We start from the raw sequence: 16,421 nt of genomic DNA, 5'->3' as shown, positions 1-16,421 counted from the left end.
AGCAGGGCTTGCCATCTTCAGAGTCACTCTTCAAGGGTTGTCCAGGCTTGGTCTTGCCTCCCAGGTTTCAGGTGCTGCAGGTTTTACACGGCTGTGGTGGATCCAGGCTGGGATTCCCTCTACCTTCACAGTGGTGGGAGTGGTCAGGATGACAGTCTGGGGTCCTTTGCACCATGGCCATAAAGAGGCTACATTCCAGTCCTTGATCCACACTCGATTACCTGGGGAGAAAGGGTCAACTGGGGAGAATAAGCTAACAGGGCATCTCTCATTTACCCAGGCTGAGATTGTGTTATTTTTCCTAAAGCCTGTAGCTGTAACTCAATTTCACCTCACTCTCAGGGAGTGCCTGAAGGTCCCTGCAATGTGGGGGGGGGCCTATGATATATTTCATAAGGGGAATATCCTGTTCTTTTAGAAGGGGTACATCTAATTTTAAATAATACCATAGGGAGAGCCTGTATCCATTTTAATCCTATTTCCTGACATACTTTCCCTAAACTATTTTTGATAGTCCGATTCATCTGCTCCACCTTTCTGGAACTCTGAGGCTGGTAGGCGGCATGCAGTTTCCATGTGATCCCCAATATGTTTGCTGTCTTCTGTACCAAGTCAGTCACAAACACCGCTGGCCTGTTATCTGAGCCTATCCATAAGGGCAGCCCAAATCTAGGAATAAGATCTCAAAGAAGCATATGGGTTACTTCACGAGCTTTCTCAGTTCGTGTTGTATAAACCTTCACCCACCCAGAGTAGGTACACACAAGAACTAGTAAATACTTGTTACTTCCACACTTTGGCATCTCTGTGAAGTCCACCTGGAGATCTTCAAAGGGGACTGTTCCATAAACTTGTATGCTGGGCGAAACGGCTGGATCTTGCCTCGCATTATACTGTTGGCAGGTAACACACAGCTGCGTCACCGTTTTGGCAAGGGCTACAAATGCGAGATGTAGAAATACGTGCCTAACAACTTTTCAAGTGACTCCTGACCTAGATTGGTGGTTTCATGCACAGCCAGTACAACTGCGGCTCCTAGCAGCTATGGCACAGCTACTCTCCCATGTGGTAACCGAATCCATTCTTCCTTCATCACTTGTCCTCCCTCTGCCTGGAGAAAGTCCTCTTCTTCTTTAGAATAAGTAGGTACAAGATCAGGTACTTGAGGGAGCAGGGGGGCTGTGACTGATGCCCAGAAGGGGGCAGATGCTGCTTTTCGAGCCTCTGAGTCAACGCGGGAATTCCCCAAACCCACCAAGGTGGAAGCTCGCTGGTGTCCTCTGCAATGCATAACTGCTACCTTGTGGGCTTTCCATACTGCTTCTAATAATTGCAGAATTTATTGTTGATATTTTATGTCCTTTCCCCCAGAGTTCAATAGGCCCTTTTCTTTATATAATGCTCCATGCACTTGAAGGGTTATAAAGGCATACCGAGAATCAGTGTAAATGTTTAGTCTTACCTTCACTGAGTTCTAAGGCCCGAATTAAAGCAGTGAGTTCAGCTTTCTGGGCTGAAGTGCCCTGGGGCTACAATCTGGCTTCAACAGTGTCCAGGGTTACCACTACATACCCTGCACATCTCTCTCCTTGTGGGTTGATGAAGCTGCTCCCATCCATGTATAGTTCCCAGTCTACTGATGCCCAAGGCTGGTCCCGGATGTCAGGTCTGCTTAACTGAGTCCAACACTTCTACACAGTCATGCTCGACAGGGGTCTGTGATACCGGGAGCAAGGTGGCAGGGTTCAGGGTGTTACAGACTTCAGTGGTTACACAGGGATTTTCACAGAGCAAACTTTGGTACTTGGTGAGTCTAGCATTCATTAGCCAATGATGTCCTTTAGTATTCATTAAGGTCACCACAGCATGGGGGACCTTTATGTTCAGGCTTTGCCCAAGAGTCAGCTTATCTGCTTCTTGTACTAGCAGGGTAGTTGCTGCCAAGGCCCTCAAACATGGGGGCCATCCTTTAGAAATCCCGTCTAGTTGTTTAGAGAGGTAGGCCACCGGCCTCGGCCAGGGCCCCACAGTTTGGGTTAAAACTCCAAGTGCCATCTTTTCTTTCTGACACATACAATGTAAAAGGCTTTGTCAGATCGGGTAGCCCCAGGGCTGGGGCTGACAGAAGTTTTTCCTTTAACTCATGAAAGGCTTGTTGTTGTTGGGATCCCCATTCAAAAGGTTCCTGGTCCCCCGCTTTGTGACCTCATACAAAGGCTTGGCTAATGCTGCAAAGTTTGGGATCCACAGTCTGCAAAACCCCACAGCTCCTAAGAATTCTCTCACCTGCCTTCTGCTCTTAGGCTCCAGTAGATTGCAAATGACCATCCTCAGTCCAATAACCATTCTGCCAGGTTGAGCAGGGCCCCTTCCTCCTTGTCTGGGACCTCCCGCTCTGAATCACCTTGTTTTCCTTTTAGCTGAAGGCATTTGTTCTCCCAATGTCCTTTTTTTTTTTAAGTTCTGGGGTACATGTGCACAATGTGCAGGTTTGTTACATATGTATACATGTGCCATGTTGGTGTACTGCACCCATTAACTTGTCATTTACATTAGGTATATCTCCTAATGCTGTCCCTCCCTGGTTACGCTGCAAACTCTGACAACCAGGCTCAGTTTCCTTTCCAGGGCAGCCCCCCCTTCCCTTGCCTCTTTGGAGGGATCCCTCTGATTGCTGCAGCTAATAGGTCAGCATTTCGCCAGGCCTGACGTTCATTCTCTTTGCGGTTTTCTTACGGCTTACTGCATCCCTGTTTACAAACACCTGGTTAGCTATTTCTAATAACTGTGATGTATTCATCCCTGCAAACTCAGACTGTTTCTGCAGTTTTCTTCTAATGTCTTCTGTGCTTTTACTAACTAAAGCCATGTTAATCATGCACTGATTTTCAGGGCTATCGGGATCAAAGGGCGTGTACATACGATAGGCTTCACACAGTCTCACGTAGAATTGTGCTGGACTGGCCGGGCGCGGTGGCTCACGCCTGTAATCCCAACACTTTGGGAGGCCGAGACGGGTGGATCACGAGGTCAGGAGATCAACACCATCCTGGCTAACATGGTGAAACCCTGTCCCTACTAAAAATACAAAAAAAATTAGCCGAGCTTGGTGGCAGGTGCCTGTAGTCCCAGCTACTCGGGAGGCTGAGGCAGGAGAATGGTGTGAACCCAGGAGGCGGAGCTTGCAGTAAGCTGAGATGCGCCACTGCACTCCAACCTGGGCAACAGAGTGAGACTCTGTCTCAAAAAAAAAAAAAAGAATTGTGCTGGACTTTTTTTCCCTGAATAACCTCAGAGACCTTGTTAACGTTTGTGGCTTTCTGGGCTCCCCTCTTTAATCCTTCCAACACAGCTTCCCTGTATCGATTCGGCCTTTGCATACCCTCTCTTTCATTTGGGTCCCACTGGGGGTCGGTTCCTGGGAACTGGGTCCTTACATACTCTTGGGGGTTTAGTAATCAGCCAGTGCATGTTCCTCTAGCCACTTAGTTGCTGCTTGAAGCACTCTCCACCTTTCATCTGTGTTAAAGAGGAACATGAGCAATTGGTGGCAGTCAGCGCAGGTGGGGTTGTGGGTCTGGATAATAGTTTGGAGCAAATCAGAGCTTGTGACTTTTCAGTATAGGGCGGGGTATTATTTTTCCAGTTGAGAAGGTCGGCAGAGGTGAAGGGCTGGTACACAAAAACATGCCTCTCCACCATGTGCCCATCCTCATCTATCCCAGTATACCGCTGCTCTCTCAGGGGCATTTGTATCCCAGTTTTGGGTCGTAAACGAGCTGCCAAGGGAGGGGTTTCTCCCGAGGCTTCACCTCCTCTCTAGTCTACTCTAGGTGGCCTAGGGATATGTTTGTCTTGCAGAGGCGCAAGCACTGTGGGCTCAAGAGTCGGGAGCCTCTCTCCCTGGTAAGGGGAGGGCACCGCTGGGATCACTGGTGCCATCTCCTGCAATGGATCTTCTGATGTTGGGTCGAACAGAACTTGCAGGCGTTGATTTCCCTTGGTGGGTGGAGTGGGATCCTTCCTTGGCTATCTGTCTCTTTGCTACTAGCACTGCTGCTGCCTGCCCTCTTAGCCACTATGGGGGATCTAGCATCAGCTGTAACCAAGTATCTATGTATGGGAATTGGTCTGAGTATCCTGACTCACCAGATACCTTGTGCCATACCTTAGAAACAAGAGACCTGTCCAGGCTTCCTTCTGATGGCCAACCCACTTCTAATGTTGGCCAATCTATTTCACACAAAGTTCTAAGTTTTCCTGGTGTCATAGTAACCCCATAGTCTCCACTAAATCCTTCCTTGAAATTTTTCAACATAGTTCCTAGCGGACTGGGCATACTTTGTGTCTGATCCATGTTTCCTCGAGACAAAACACCATGCTCACACCACACACACACCACAGAACAAAGAACAGGTAAAAAGGGCACCCACAACTTTTTCAGTTTACACCAAACCAGAATCAAAACCAAAATCAGAGTATCCAGAAATCCAAGCCAGGTCAAAACCAAAATATCAAGCAATTCAAGTCAACTCAAAAACCAAAGTGCCGGTACAGGCACGCCATGGGTGATCAGGCCACGCTTCCGCTCAAATGGAGTGGGCAAGTTCCAAAGACCAGTCTTACCAAGTTTCAGATGTCCAGACTTAAAGTGCCAGTTCCTTCCCCGTGTTCAGCCACTGCGCTGATCCTCTGTGGGGGCCTGCTGTGCACTGCTCTGACAAGGCGTTCCACCCGGGCAATTGCCTACCCAGGAGCTCTCTCAGGATCCGCGTCGCTCAAGCTGGCCAGAGTCCCCCGCAGGGTTGTTCCACAGGGCAGGCCTAAGCAGCAGCTTCGACCGTCTGTTAATCACCTCGCCTCCCAGTCAGGTGAACCAAGAAATGTAGCAGGACAAGCTGCAGACAAAACTCCTCAGACACCGGATTAAAAAAGGAAGAGGTTTATTTTTTCGGCCGGGAGCTCGGCAGCCGAGCTCTCCGAAGACAGCGTTCCTGGCCCTTTTAAGGGCTTACAGGGGGTTCCATGTGAAAGGGTTGTGATAGATTGAGAGCACATGTGGTTAGAGTGGGGGGTTAATCTTTTAACCCCAGGCCTGGTCATTAGCGGCACCGGCTGGTCTTGCCACTGACTTCATTCCTGTTGTTTTTCAACTTTTCGTTTCTCCTCTTCAGAGACAGGAGACAGTAAGAGAAATGGCTTCTCTCCTCAGGGGCATGCTGGCTAATCTGACTTGGCAAGATTCTTGGCTAAGACTGGGTTGGGCAGGCAGAAGTCAGGACTGGGGTTGGGGCCAAGGTCGAGGATGCGGCTCAGAGGAACCTGACGAAAGTTTGGTCAAGGAGAGTCTTGGTCAGGAGCCTCCGTTTCCACAGCTAACCCAGGCTGGTGTCTGCTGTCACGTGAGAGCGTGGGGAGGCAAGGACTTCTCCGACAAATGCCAAGATGGGATGTTGCCAGCTGCCCAGCTGTGCCCTTCTTCTCTAGGGCTGCTTCAGAAACAAGAAGGAGGTATGCTAGCAGACCCCAGCCGCACCTTCCAGTGGCCCAGAAGGTGGCTCATCACTGCTCCCCAGAAGGAAATCCTCGGCCTCGCCCCAAGGAGCTATTCTCGGTTTTATAGGCATGAATCTGCCATAGCGAGGGAGGCATCCCTGTTGTCCATCTCAAGGACTCACTGCGGCTACACATGTGGATCACCCAGGGAGCTTCTTAAAAAAACACCAGTTCATGGTCCTTTTGTAGTTCATGAACGTGATGACTGGGTTTCCATGCACATGTGTGAGCTGGGCCTCCCTCAAACCTTGTTGTGTCATTGGCACATTACCTGTCCAATGAAAAGGAATAAAAATACCAGTGTGGGCCATGCCCCAGGGATTCTGATTAGATTAGCCTGAGCTGGCGTGTAGACAGTGATATGCTTACAACTTCACACTTCCACACTCCCCTCCTCTACCCCTCAACTCCCCCCATGATCTGACACATCTGACACCTGTGAGGGCCTTTTCTGTTAACTGAGCAACTCATAGATGCCTCCCGAGGCCAGAGCAATGGGATATAAACCATTTCTAAGGCTGAGGAAGTGCCACAGGAAGGCAGCAGAGTAGTTTACAGCCTCTCGACTCAAGGTGTGGTCCTCAGACCAGCAGCCTCACCTGGGAGCTTGTTAGTGATGCGGTCTCCCGCCCACCCGAGGCCCATTGAGACAGGGCCTGTGAGCTGCCGAGCCCTTCGGGTGACTGAAGGGCACAGTAGGGTTTGTGGTGCACTGGACAGGGCTTGGCTGTGTGACCTCTCCATGCTGCCTCATGTTTCTGGACTGTATTAGTACTTTTTTTTTTTTTTTTGAGACAGTCTTACACTGTCACCCAGGCTGGAGTGTAGTGGCACAGTCAAGCCTCACTGCAGCCTCGACCTCCCTGGGCTCAAGTGGTGCTCTTGCCTCAGCCTCCTGAGTAACTGAGACTACAGGCGCACGCCACCATGCCTGGCCAATTTTTTTGTATTTGTGGTAGGCACAGAGTCTCACTATGTTGCCCAGGCTGGTCTCAAACTCCTGGGTTCAAGAGATCCACCCGCCTCGGCCTCCCAAAGTGCTGGGATTACAGGCATGAGCCACCACACCCGGCCATCTTTCTGGTATGTTAAAGGAAGATATTTTAATACTACCACCAACTTCTTAGGGCTGTTGTGAGGATTAAGTATATTAATACGTGTTAAAAAGCAGTTAGAACAGGCCTGGCACGCCTATCCGAAGTGCTGTATAAACTATGATTGTGATGATCGTTTGGGGGATGGGGCCCATGCTTCTAAGCTGTCTGCAGCCCTGGTGCATTTCCACAGGCGCAGGCTTAGCCCGGGTGCTTTACAATCCACTTTTATTTACCAGTGACTCCGATGTCCCAGCTTTCTGCCAGCCGCAGTAAATCACCTGGCCTACTGGGCTTCCTCCAGAAGGTCCCTGCCTGTCTCGGCCGGCACAGAGCTAGATTGCGTGTGCACCTGCCCTGCCCCTCCTCTGTCCACCACCAGGCCCCCAGGATCAAGCAGCCTCTGGAGGGAGGGGTGCCCAGGCTTGGCTCTGGGAGCAGCCCTCGCCCTGTGTACTGCTTTCACCGCGAGGCGATCCCTTCCCAGCTGCAGGCACTTGGCATTCTGAGCCCTGCAACGATGCTTTATGGCCTCTCTCCAACTGCTGGCAGGTGCAGATGTAGTACCTGCGGCTGCCCGGAGCTCCTGGCTCTTGGCATCGGAGATGAGAGACCTGTCACCCCTCGATTCATGGGCCGGGTTTGGGAAGCGAGCATGCTGGGGCGTTTCTGCATTTTGCGGGCCATTTTTCTTTGCCTCATTCCTCATCCCAGCCACCCACCTCCCCAGCTCTTTCTTCCTCTCTTCCTGATTTCCCTTCGAGAGGCTGCCTGTCTGCCCTGTCACCTGACGGCCACTTTGGGGGAAGGAGGAGGAGAGTCAAATGGTCCTGTCTCTAGCCACCACCTGCAACTCAGTTAGCTGTGGGTCTAGATGTTTATTCTTTCCTGTACTTTCCTTTGAACATTTTCTGGGGATGAATACCATTTGATGGGGAGCAAGACCCAGGAGGAGGGTTTACCCAGACACCCCCTCCCCCAAATTATGTCACTTTCAAGGTCAGTGGGCTCATTTCCTTCTGCCTGGACAAATGTGGGGATGCCTTAGTATCCTGCTCACTCTGCCCTCCTGTCTCTATTCTCTGGAGTAAGAACCTCCAATAAATCTATCACAGGCCTGCTGGCCCAGGGCCAAACAAAATTAGAGCATAAATGAGGAAGAATTGATAAGAAAAGATGGCACAGGGGCCTGCAACAGCTGGCATTGCCTGAGCCCGACTCTGGGCCCACCATGCTGGCAGGGGTATTGCATGTGCTGTTTCTCATTAGCCCTGCAATGCAAGTCTTTGTAACCCTTTTCTTAAGACAAAAACCAGAGGCTCAGAGAGGCTAGGTAACCTGCCTGAGATCACACAGCTAGAAAGAGCTATAGAGAATTTTATGGGGCATTGAGGTGGATAGATGATTACAGACTCATTCATACTCAGAGAGTGGTATGTAGGGTATATCCTGGAGATGCCCCACCCCCCACCCCCCACACTTTGACTCCACCAAACACCATCTTCCTTCCTTTGGAGAGCCTGCCCTTGGTCTGGCCTCCTTTTCCAGCCTGAAACCACAGGTGCCTGTGTTCTACCCCTGGGTCCTGGACCCAGCATCCCTTCTCCCTTCCCCACCTGACCTGTTTAGCTGGAGGTCCTCCCCAGCTCTGGGGTTGTAAGCCATCCCCTGCCCTGTGGGGCCTCCTCACCCTTCCCCAGGCTCTCCTGCAGGCCTGTATTGGCTGCCCTTGGCCTAGAACAGAACAGTGAGCTGAACAAGCCCCACTTACTGCACCGGAGAGAAGAGTGTCTGCACCTTCTCTTGGCCATTCCTTGTTGCAAGGCCCCCACAGTCACTCTCCACACCTTCCTTCCTGTGTACCTCGGTCTGCCCAGGGACTCCTCTCTGAGGGACTGCAGGACACGGCCAGGTCATGGGTGGGACCTACAGCCCGACTTGGTGTCAGCAGGGCTGGGACCTGGGCCAGGCACTCTACTGATGCCCCTGTCCATCTCCCCATCTGACCAGGAGGCACCCCACCACTCAGTCCCGGGGGTGAGGCAGGAGACAGAATCATCTCGTCTCCGGGCACGTCCCCTGAAGCCACCTCTCTGAGTTAGGGGCTCCACGTCTGGGTCTTCAGAGCAGCATCATACTTCCCCATCACATCCTGCCCTATAGCTCACGGAGACCGAGCGCTGGCTGGGTGGGAGCCGCGGCTCTCAGCACTTTGCCTGCATTATCTCATGCAGCCCCACAGCACCCCTGTAGGTCAGGAACTGTTATCATCCACCATGACAGATGAGGAGGCCTCCCCCGCCAGTGAATAAAACTCTCTTACTTTACATCCTGTGCCCCTGGCACACCTGGCATGGCACCCAACACATAATAGCACATAAATATTTGTCACATTAGTTATCATAAGGCTGAGAAGGAAGGCTCCACAACCCAATCCATGGGAGTGATGCCGTGGCTCTGCAAGGGAGCAGAAGAAGCTCTGGGAGTCACAGTGGCTACCAGTAAAGGAGTTCTGATCTTTCAGGTGTGTTGGCATAGACATGAAGTGGGGTTCCTGCCATAGGGAAGGTAGCCAGGTTGTCCTGGTTCAGCAAGTAGGGGACATAGGGCATCGCCTCCCCTTATTTCCAGTCCCTTAGTTCTGGTCCAGTCTCTCAGCCCTGCAAAGCAGCAAGGCTGATCTGCCCTTGAAGTGCGGACCTCCTAGTCCAAGGAGGAAGTGTTCAAAGGAAGCAGGATGAGCTTATGTGGAGAAGAGGAAGCTGGAGGACAGGTTATCAGAGGTTACCAAGTCCCTGCCGTGCAGCCTGTACCCACCTCCCACTTGACCTGCCATCTTCCTTCCACATGACATCCTGGTGAGTTAGGTACTGTCATCCCAGTTGCCAAATGAAATCAAGGCTCACAGACTTTAGGCCACTGACCCACGGTCACTTGCTAGCAAGTGATAGAACTGCAGAGCCCATGCTTATAACCAGCGTGTTCTCCAAGCTATCTGTCTACCTTGGCGCTCTCAGCCCTTGCTGCACATTGGGATCACCTGGGAAGCTTTTAGAAAATACCCCACCGGCGTGCGCCTGTAATCCCAGCTACCCAGGAGGCTGAGGCAGGAGAATCACTGGAACCTGGAAGGCAGAGGCTGCAGTGAACCGAGATCATGCCAGTGCACTCCAGCCTGGGCAACAGAGCAAGAATCTGTCTCAAAAGAGAAAAGAACAGAAAAGAAAATACCCCACATCCCACGTGTTCCACTCACCCAATTCTAATTCCTTCTGAGGGGCCTGGGCACAAGCGTTTTAAGTTCTCCAGATAAGGCTAATGTGTAGCCAGATAACCATGATCCAGGCCAGGCATGGTGGTGTGTACCTGTAGTCCCAGCTACTCAGGAGGCTGAGATGGGAGAACAGAACAGTGAGCTTGAGCCTAGGAGTTCGTGACCAGACTTGGCAACATAGTGAAACCCCAGTCTCAAAACAAAAAGGACTATGATTCAAGTAAAACGTTACCACATAGGGGGAAGAAGCAGCTGTCCTCTGCCTCCACTAGAGTACCCATTAACCCATTAAACAAGCAAAGGCTACATCATGAGAGACTTAGGTGAGCCTTCTGGGAGAACTTCCTGCCATGCAAGTCAAGTTGTCAAACCTAGCAGTGAAGGGGACAGTTTCCCCCTTGGAGAATTAGGGCCACCATCCTGCGGGAAGTGCAAGGAGGTGGCCTAGTCTACCTTAGAGTATGGGGTTCCTCATGGGACTCCCTACAAATGTAGGTGGTTGGAGGGTTCGGTGCTTGTCTAACGGAAATGCCCTGGGCTTGAGCTGCACCCGCGAGCCCACAGTTCCACGCCAACCAGTGGCGGCCCCTGGAGGAGCCTTTACCCTTTCTCTTGGTAATGCTCCCCTTTGCTGGGCCAGGGGGCCAAGGGCTGTAGTTAGGAGATGGGGGCTCCACAGCCACCCTCCTCTTCCTTCCAATTTCCCAGGCTCCTGGAAAAGGAGTGATAGGGCCAACTGGGCTCAATGTGGGCATCCTACACCTGGGGTGGCACAAAGCAAGAGCAAGTGAAACTGGAGAGCAGAAGAGAGGCAGTCCTGAGGCCCTGACCCAGCTGGGTAACCTCTCTGTGCTGTATCAGGGAGTGGAGGCTCCCTGTTCCCAGAGGTTTAAGAGTCATAAGACAACTGTTTGGTAAAGGCTCCATAGCTGGGTGAAAGGTGGATTAGTCCTGTCTCATAGGACCACAAGGTAGCTGGGAGGAACCCAGATTTGGCAACAGAGGGACTCTAGTCTAGCAGTGCCCTTACCTACTGTGTGGGTTGGGGACAGGCTCTGTGGCCCCTGGGCCTTCTGCCCACAGACCCACCTGGCAGCATTTACGTAACGCTGCAGACACAGGTAGGGTGGAAAGTCCTGACAGTTATGGCATGCCTTATAAGGTGGTGGCCGCTGTGTGAGGACTTTGCTAAATCCCAACATTCACTACCTTTACTAAACTCTTACCATGTGCCAGGCATTGCTAAGGGTACAAATTCATTCATTAACTCAGCAATATTTATTAAGCAATCTACCGTGTGCTAGAAGTTTGTTTGTTTGTTTTCCCATGTTTTTTTTGTTTTTGTTTTGTTGGGTTGTTTTTTTTTTTTTTTAGAGTCCGAAGACATAGGTTTATTATGCCCTTTATACAGAGAAGGAAACCAAGGTTGAAAAAGTTTAAGTCATTTGCCCCCAGGTACAAAGTAAGTGACAACTGGGACTCAGACTGGGGCCCTGTCAACCCATGTATTTATGATCTTAACCCCAGTGCTTTATATCAGCATTTTCAAAATTTTTTTGAGCATGATGGCTATCTCACCTGGCAAGACCTTTGTATCTATAATGCAGAAAACAGTTTCATGAAGCTGCATCTGTACTTAAAAAAAGGAAACTCCACTCTGACTGCAGTTTCAAGGAGGAGCAAGTGATCAACAATGGCAGTGCTAGTTGTAAGCCTTGCAGGATGAGGATGGAGCATTTGACCTTGTGTAGGTTCATGGTGACCTTGGGGAGCAGCATTGTGGAGGATGGGGGGAGAGGCAGAGGAGACAGCAAACTCAAGGAATTTTGCTTTAAATGGGAGCAGGACAATGAGGTACAAGCTGCAGGGAACTGTGATTCAGAAGGGGAAGAATGTTCTGTTCTTTTATTTTTAATACGAGAGACATAGCAGGGAGTTTGTGTGCAGAAGCAAATGATCCAGCAGAGAAGGGAAAACGCGTGATGTAGAAGAGGGAGCTTACCTGAGCGAGGTCCATGAGCAGGCCAGAGGGCTCGGGTGCACAGAGAAGGGTCCCAGAAAAAGATGCAGACAGCTCACTCACCTTTAGTAAGAAAGAGGGCAACAAAGGATTAAATAGAATAAAATAAAATTCTGGTCGTGACCCATCAAATGGATTTCATATTCTATAATGAGCTGTGCAACAACTCATTAAACTTTGAACAACCTGCTCTGCCTGTTTCCCCCTAACTTTGTAGCCATCTATGAGGATGTGGCATGTCCTCATTCTACAGAGGAGGAAAGTAGAGACAGTAACTCGTTAGTGTCACATAGCTAATAAGACCAGAATGGGGGCCGCAGCCCAGGGTACCTGAATCAGTATCAGATTTCCTGGGACATTTGGAAAATACCTGGATTCCTGGACCTTTCTGTGATGACTTTATCTCCCCGGGTGAGGCCTGGGCATTGTTGCCAGGTGGTCCTGATGCCAGCTGGCCAGGGGAACAGGTATTCAGGAGTCTCTCCTTTGTGCCAGGTGGTGTTCCTGCAGACCCATTTTAGTGTTACTCAGATCTCTCTCCAAATGGAAACAATGTTTAGACTCCCTTTGGCAATCCTCTTTTATTCTTTTTTTCTTTTTCTTTTCTTTTTTTTTTTTTTTTTTTTGAGACAGAGTCTCACTGTATCGCCCAGGCTGGAGTGAAGTGGCGCGATCTCGGCTCCTGGGTTCACTCCGCCTCCCAGGTTCAAGCAATTCTCCTGCCTCAGCCTCCTGAGTAGCTGGGATTACAGGAGCCTGCTACCATGCCTGGCTAATTTTTGTATTTTTAGTAGAGATAGGGTTTCACCATGTTGGCCAGGTTGGTCTTGAACTCCTGACCTCAAGTGATCCGCCCACCTTGGCCTCTCAAAGTGCTGGGATTACAGGCGTGAGCCACTGCACCGTACCAGTAATCCACTTTTTAAGAGCAGAATTCCCAAGAGTGGAGAAGGGTACAACACCCCTCCTCCCGCGTATTAAAGTGGGATTTTGCCTGAGCTTTGTCATCCTAGGAAAGGAGATGGGGAGTCTGAGGTCAGGCAGGATGCGGGGGGCTTCAGGCTTTCTGCCTCTGGGTGTGCGTGAGTGGCTGCCAGTTGCTTCGGCTGGCGTGGATGACTGCTCTAAACCATTTTTAAAAATTAGAACCAAAGTGAGTCATTTTTTAAAATCCCCTTGTCCACCCTCTGATTCTAACTGCGGGCCCAGCCAGCGTGCCATTCCGAATAAATAATACACCTGTGATGGCTTTTTCTTGTTTTTAGCTCTTGCTGCGTCCTACAGAGGGGGAAAAAAAAAGCCTAGTTTGAAACACTGTCAGTCTTGCCTTTGGTAGCCTCAGCTTCTCTAGTTCTTTTCTTATTTTCTCCCTAAGTGCTCACGACCCCTTTTTCCCCACCTGCGCTATGCTCCCTTGCCCTCCGGGCTATCGACTGCTCCCTCTCTGCCTTCAATTTTATTTCTTCCTACAGATATCCTTAAAATCCAGAGGCGATTTCCTGGACAAATTAGAAGATGGCCCGGACCTTAAGTGCTCAAGTGTCTCTTTAACATGATTGATCATCACAAGTGTCCAGATAGCGGAACCTAAATTAGAGTCTGCACTGAGGAGCCCAGCGCTTTCGACACAGGCAGGGAGCCTGGGAGGGGTCTGCGGCACTGGGTGCCTGGGGCCTCCTTGCTGGCCTCTTGCAGGTCCTCACTGCCTGTGCTTCTGTGCGCGTCTGTGCCTGTCTGCATGCAGGCACCTGAGGCCTAGAGCAGCCTGTGGTTTCTGCCCACATGCACCTCCAAAGAGAAACGGCCTCCCCAAGGCGGGAGCGGTCTGTTGTTGAGGAAGTGCCTGCCAGGGGTTGGCTAAGGGCTCTCTCTTCCTGATGGTCCCTAATGTTTTCTACTACAGAGAGAGGCTGGAGCACCCCCAGACCACCTCCTCATTACCAGCAGGTCACAGGGCATGGCCCTTGTGCCTGGTCATCAGCCTCGTGACACTGATGCACGGGACCCTCTGGGGGATGCAGAAGCCTCCCCGGTCAGGCGAGGGCTGCGTGGGTAGGTGGAGAGTTTTCTTGAAAGGCCTTCTTCCTCTTTTCCCTATCACATGGCAGAAGTCAGGCTGCAGAAGAGGAAAGACTGGCCGGCCCGAGCATCAGCAGTGGCCGAGCCTCCAATCAGCTCATCCTCAGGGAGCTTGAGGTCACTCGTGCATGGATCCGTGAGGTTCCCTGTTTCTCTGACCCCTCGGTTTCTGAGCCCTTACTCTGCCTATTCAGGTTCCAGCCTGGGAGTACATGGGGGGAATAAAAGGGAAAAGAATCAAAGCAGTCAGCTTGCCCCTTACTAGGGGGCCTCATGAAGGCTTGGCCGAGGCAGGATATAAGGGTAGATAGAAATGAGGTTTCCATCTTTCTTGCTCACTCTGCCTGGCAGAAAGACTCTGGATTCAGGAGAGCTGGCTTCTGTTTCTGACTGTGTTTCAAACTTGCTGGGTGACTTGAGACCATGTCCTCGTTTGAGAAATGAAGATATTAGACTGTAGATTGGGATCCAGAAACTTTTCCTGCAAAGGGCTAGATGGTTCGTATTTTAGGCTTTGTGGGCCCCACAGTCTCTGTTTGCAACCTCAGCTCTGCCCTTGCAGAGTGAAAGCTGCGCTTGACAACACATAAACAAATGGGCTGACTGAAGGCCGATTGCACTCCAGTGTTCACACAAAGGAAGAGGGCAGACTTGGCCCAGGGGTAGCCTGTTGCCAACCTCTGGACTGGGAACACTCCCTTATGGCTCTTTCCCAGTTCTGTGATCTATTACAGAGGTACCTACCCTGCTGAATTTGTCTTCGTATCACTGACCACTGCCTGGCCTATTATCTATTCGTTTATGCATTTGCTGGCCGTCTCTTTGACTAGATGGCAGTTCCATAAAGGCAGGAACTTGAGCTGAATCTCCTATGTCTACAACATTTAGTGAGCTCAGTAAATATTTGCAGAAGGATGAATTCATCTGTGAGTATTTGTGGAGAGGAGAGAGGGAGGAGGAAGAACCGCCATCGCCTGAGTGTGCCCTGTGGTCCTGCAACGCACCTGCACCACAGTCTGGACACCTGGGCCTGCCTGGGCCCCAGCCTCATCCCCCCTTTCCCCATCCCCATCCATACTCCAGCTCACCCCTGTGGAGGCTTGAACACATCAAGCTTATTCCTGACTCAGGGTCAGCCATACCCTGTTCTCTCTGTCCAGGCTCTAGATTAGCCAATTATTTGTGTTTTAGTTTTATTGCATTTATCCTAATTTGCAGTCTTTCTCCCCAACACTTGCTGTTGACTCTTTTTTTTTTCTTTTCTTTTCTTTTTTGTGCCTCCTTTACTAGGACACTGGCATCCCCAGCCCCTAGAACACATTGGGCACATACAAGGTGCTTGGCCATCGTTTGTTGAATGAGTGAATGAGCTCTAGAAGGTCAACCGCCTTTCACCTTTAGTGAGTGAATAGATGAATGGGTAAATTAACCACTGCCACCTGCTTCTTGCCATCTGCTCCCTCCACCCATTTCTGCCAGGTGATTCCCTCTACGCCCAGCACTGCCCCCCATACTGTTTGGCATTGAGAAGCCCCCAGAGCTCCCCAGTACCTTCGAAAACAAAACCTCTCTTTAGGCAGCTGCCTGAGACCACCCCCGAATCGGCCCTCAGCCACCCTCGCCTCCACATACCCCATTATTTCTCCAAGTGGAGCCCCCAAGGTTTCCTGAAAAGGAGCCAAGCGAGGGGACAGTGCAGCAAAGTGCACGAGGGGCCTGGAGGCGAGGCTGCGAGGAGGAGGCGGCGTAGCAGTAGCAGTCACAGGGAGGCTGATTGATAAGGCGTGTAGGCTAAAGGTGGCCAGGCCCAGGGAGGAGCTTGAGCAAAGGCGTGGAGGGGATGCCTGGGGGAGAGGCTAGAACCCAAAGGGAGACTGGGTGGACGTGTGAGCCATAGTCAGGTGATGTGGAGACGGGACCAGTAGATGTGATTGGGGTGAGGGTGAAGGAGAAACCAAGGAAGCTGTGAGGAGGGGCTAAGAAAAGGAGGATGACCATGGGCCCTTTGGAGGGGCTACTTGGGAGTCTTCTCTTGAAGACCTTTGATTTGAGGAGCTTGGGGTTTGGGCTCAGCAGGACCCCTAAGCAGTTGTTCTGGAGGAAGAGACGGATGTGTGGGTAGAGGTCATGAAGCCAGGGGAGGTGAGCTTCTCCTACCACCAGCCTCACCCTTAACAAAAGGAGGTCAGAAAATGAAGGATGGAGCTCAGGGGGCACCTCGGGGTGGTGGAGGGAGCCACAGGTGGACGGAGATGATGAGGAAGTGTGGTGGAGGCGGGAATGGGTGTGGCCTTGTGAATTTGGAGGAGAGGAGTGCTGGAAGGACATTGCATTAGTTTCTTGTGCGTGTCTTCACCAAGTACCACAAACTGGGTAGCTGAAAAGCAAGGCTCTAGGG

At 51.1% G+C, this 16,421-nt stretch overlaps 1 protein-coding gene and 1 non-coding gene across 4 annotated transcripts in view; both read left to right on the top strand.

The window, feature by feature from the left end:
* SLC29A3 (solute carrier family 29 member 3) overlaps positions 1-16,421 on the top strand; it is a 51,482-nt gene that overhangs the window by 6,618 nt on the left and 28,443 nt on the right. The window lies entirely within an intron of this gene.
* Positions 5,734-5,837, top strand: LOC119628224 (small nucleolar RNA U13). The gene has a single exon (XR_005244527.2). It is a non-coding gene; the product is annotated as a small nucleolar RNA U13 (small nucleolar RNA).

This window comes from Chlorocebus sabaeus, chromosome 9 (assembly GCF_047675955.1).
Source record: "Chlorocebus sabaeus isolate Y175 chromosome 9, mChlSab1.0.hap1, whole genome shotgun sequence".
NCBI lineage: Eukaryota > Metazoa > Chordata > Mammalia > Primates > Cercopithecidae > Chlorocebus > Chlorocebus sabaeus.
This window is presented reverse-complemented; position numbering and strand designations above follow the sequence as displayed.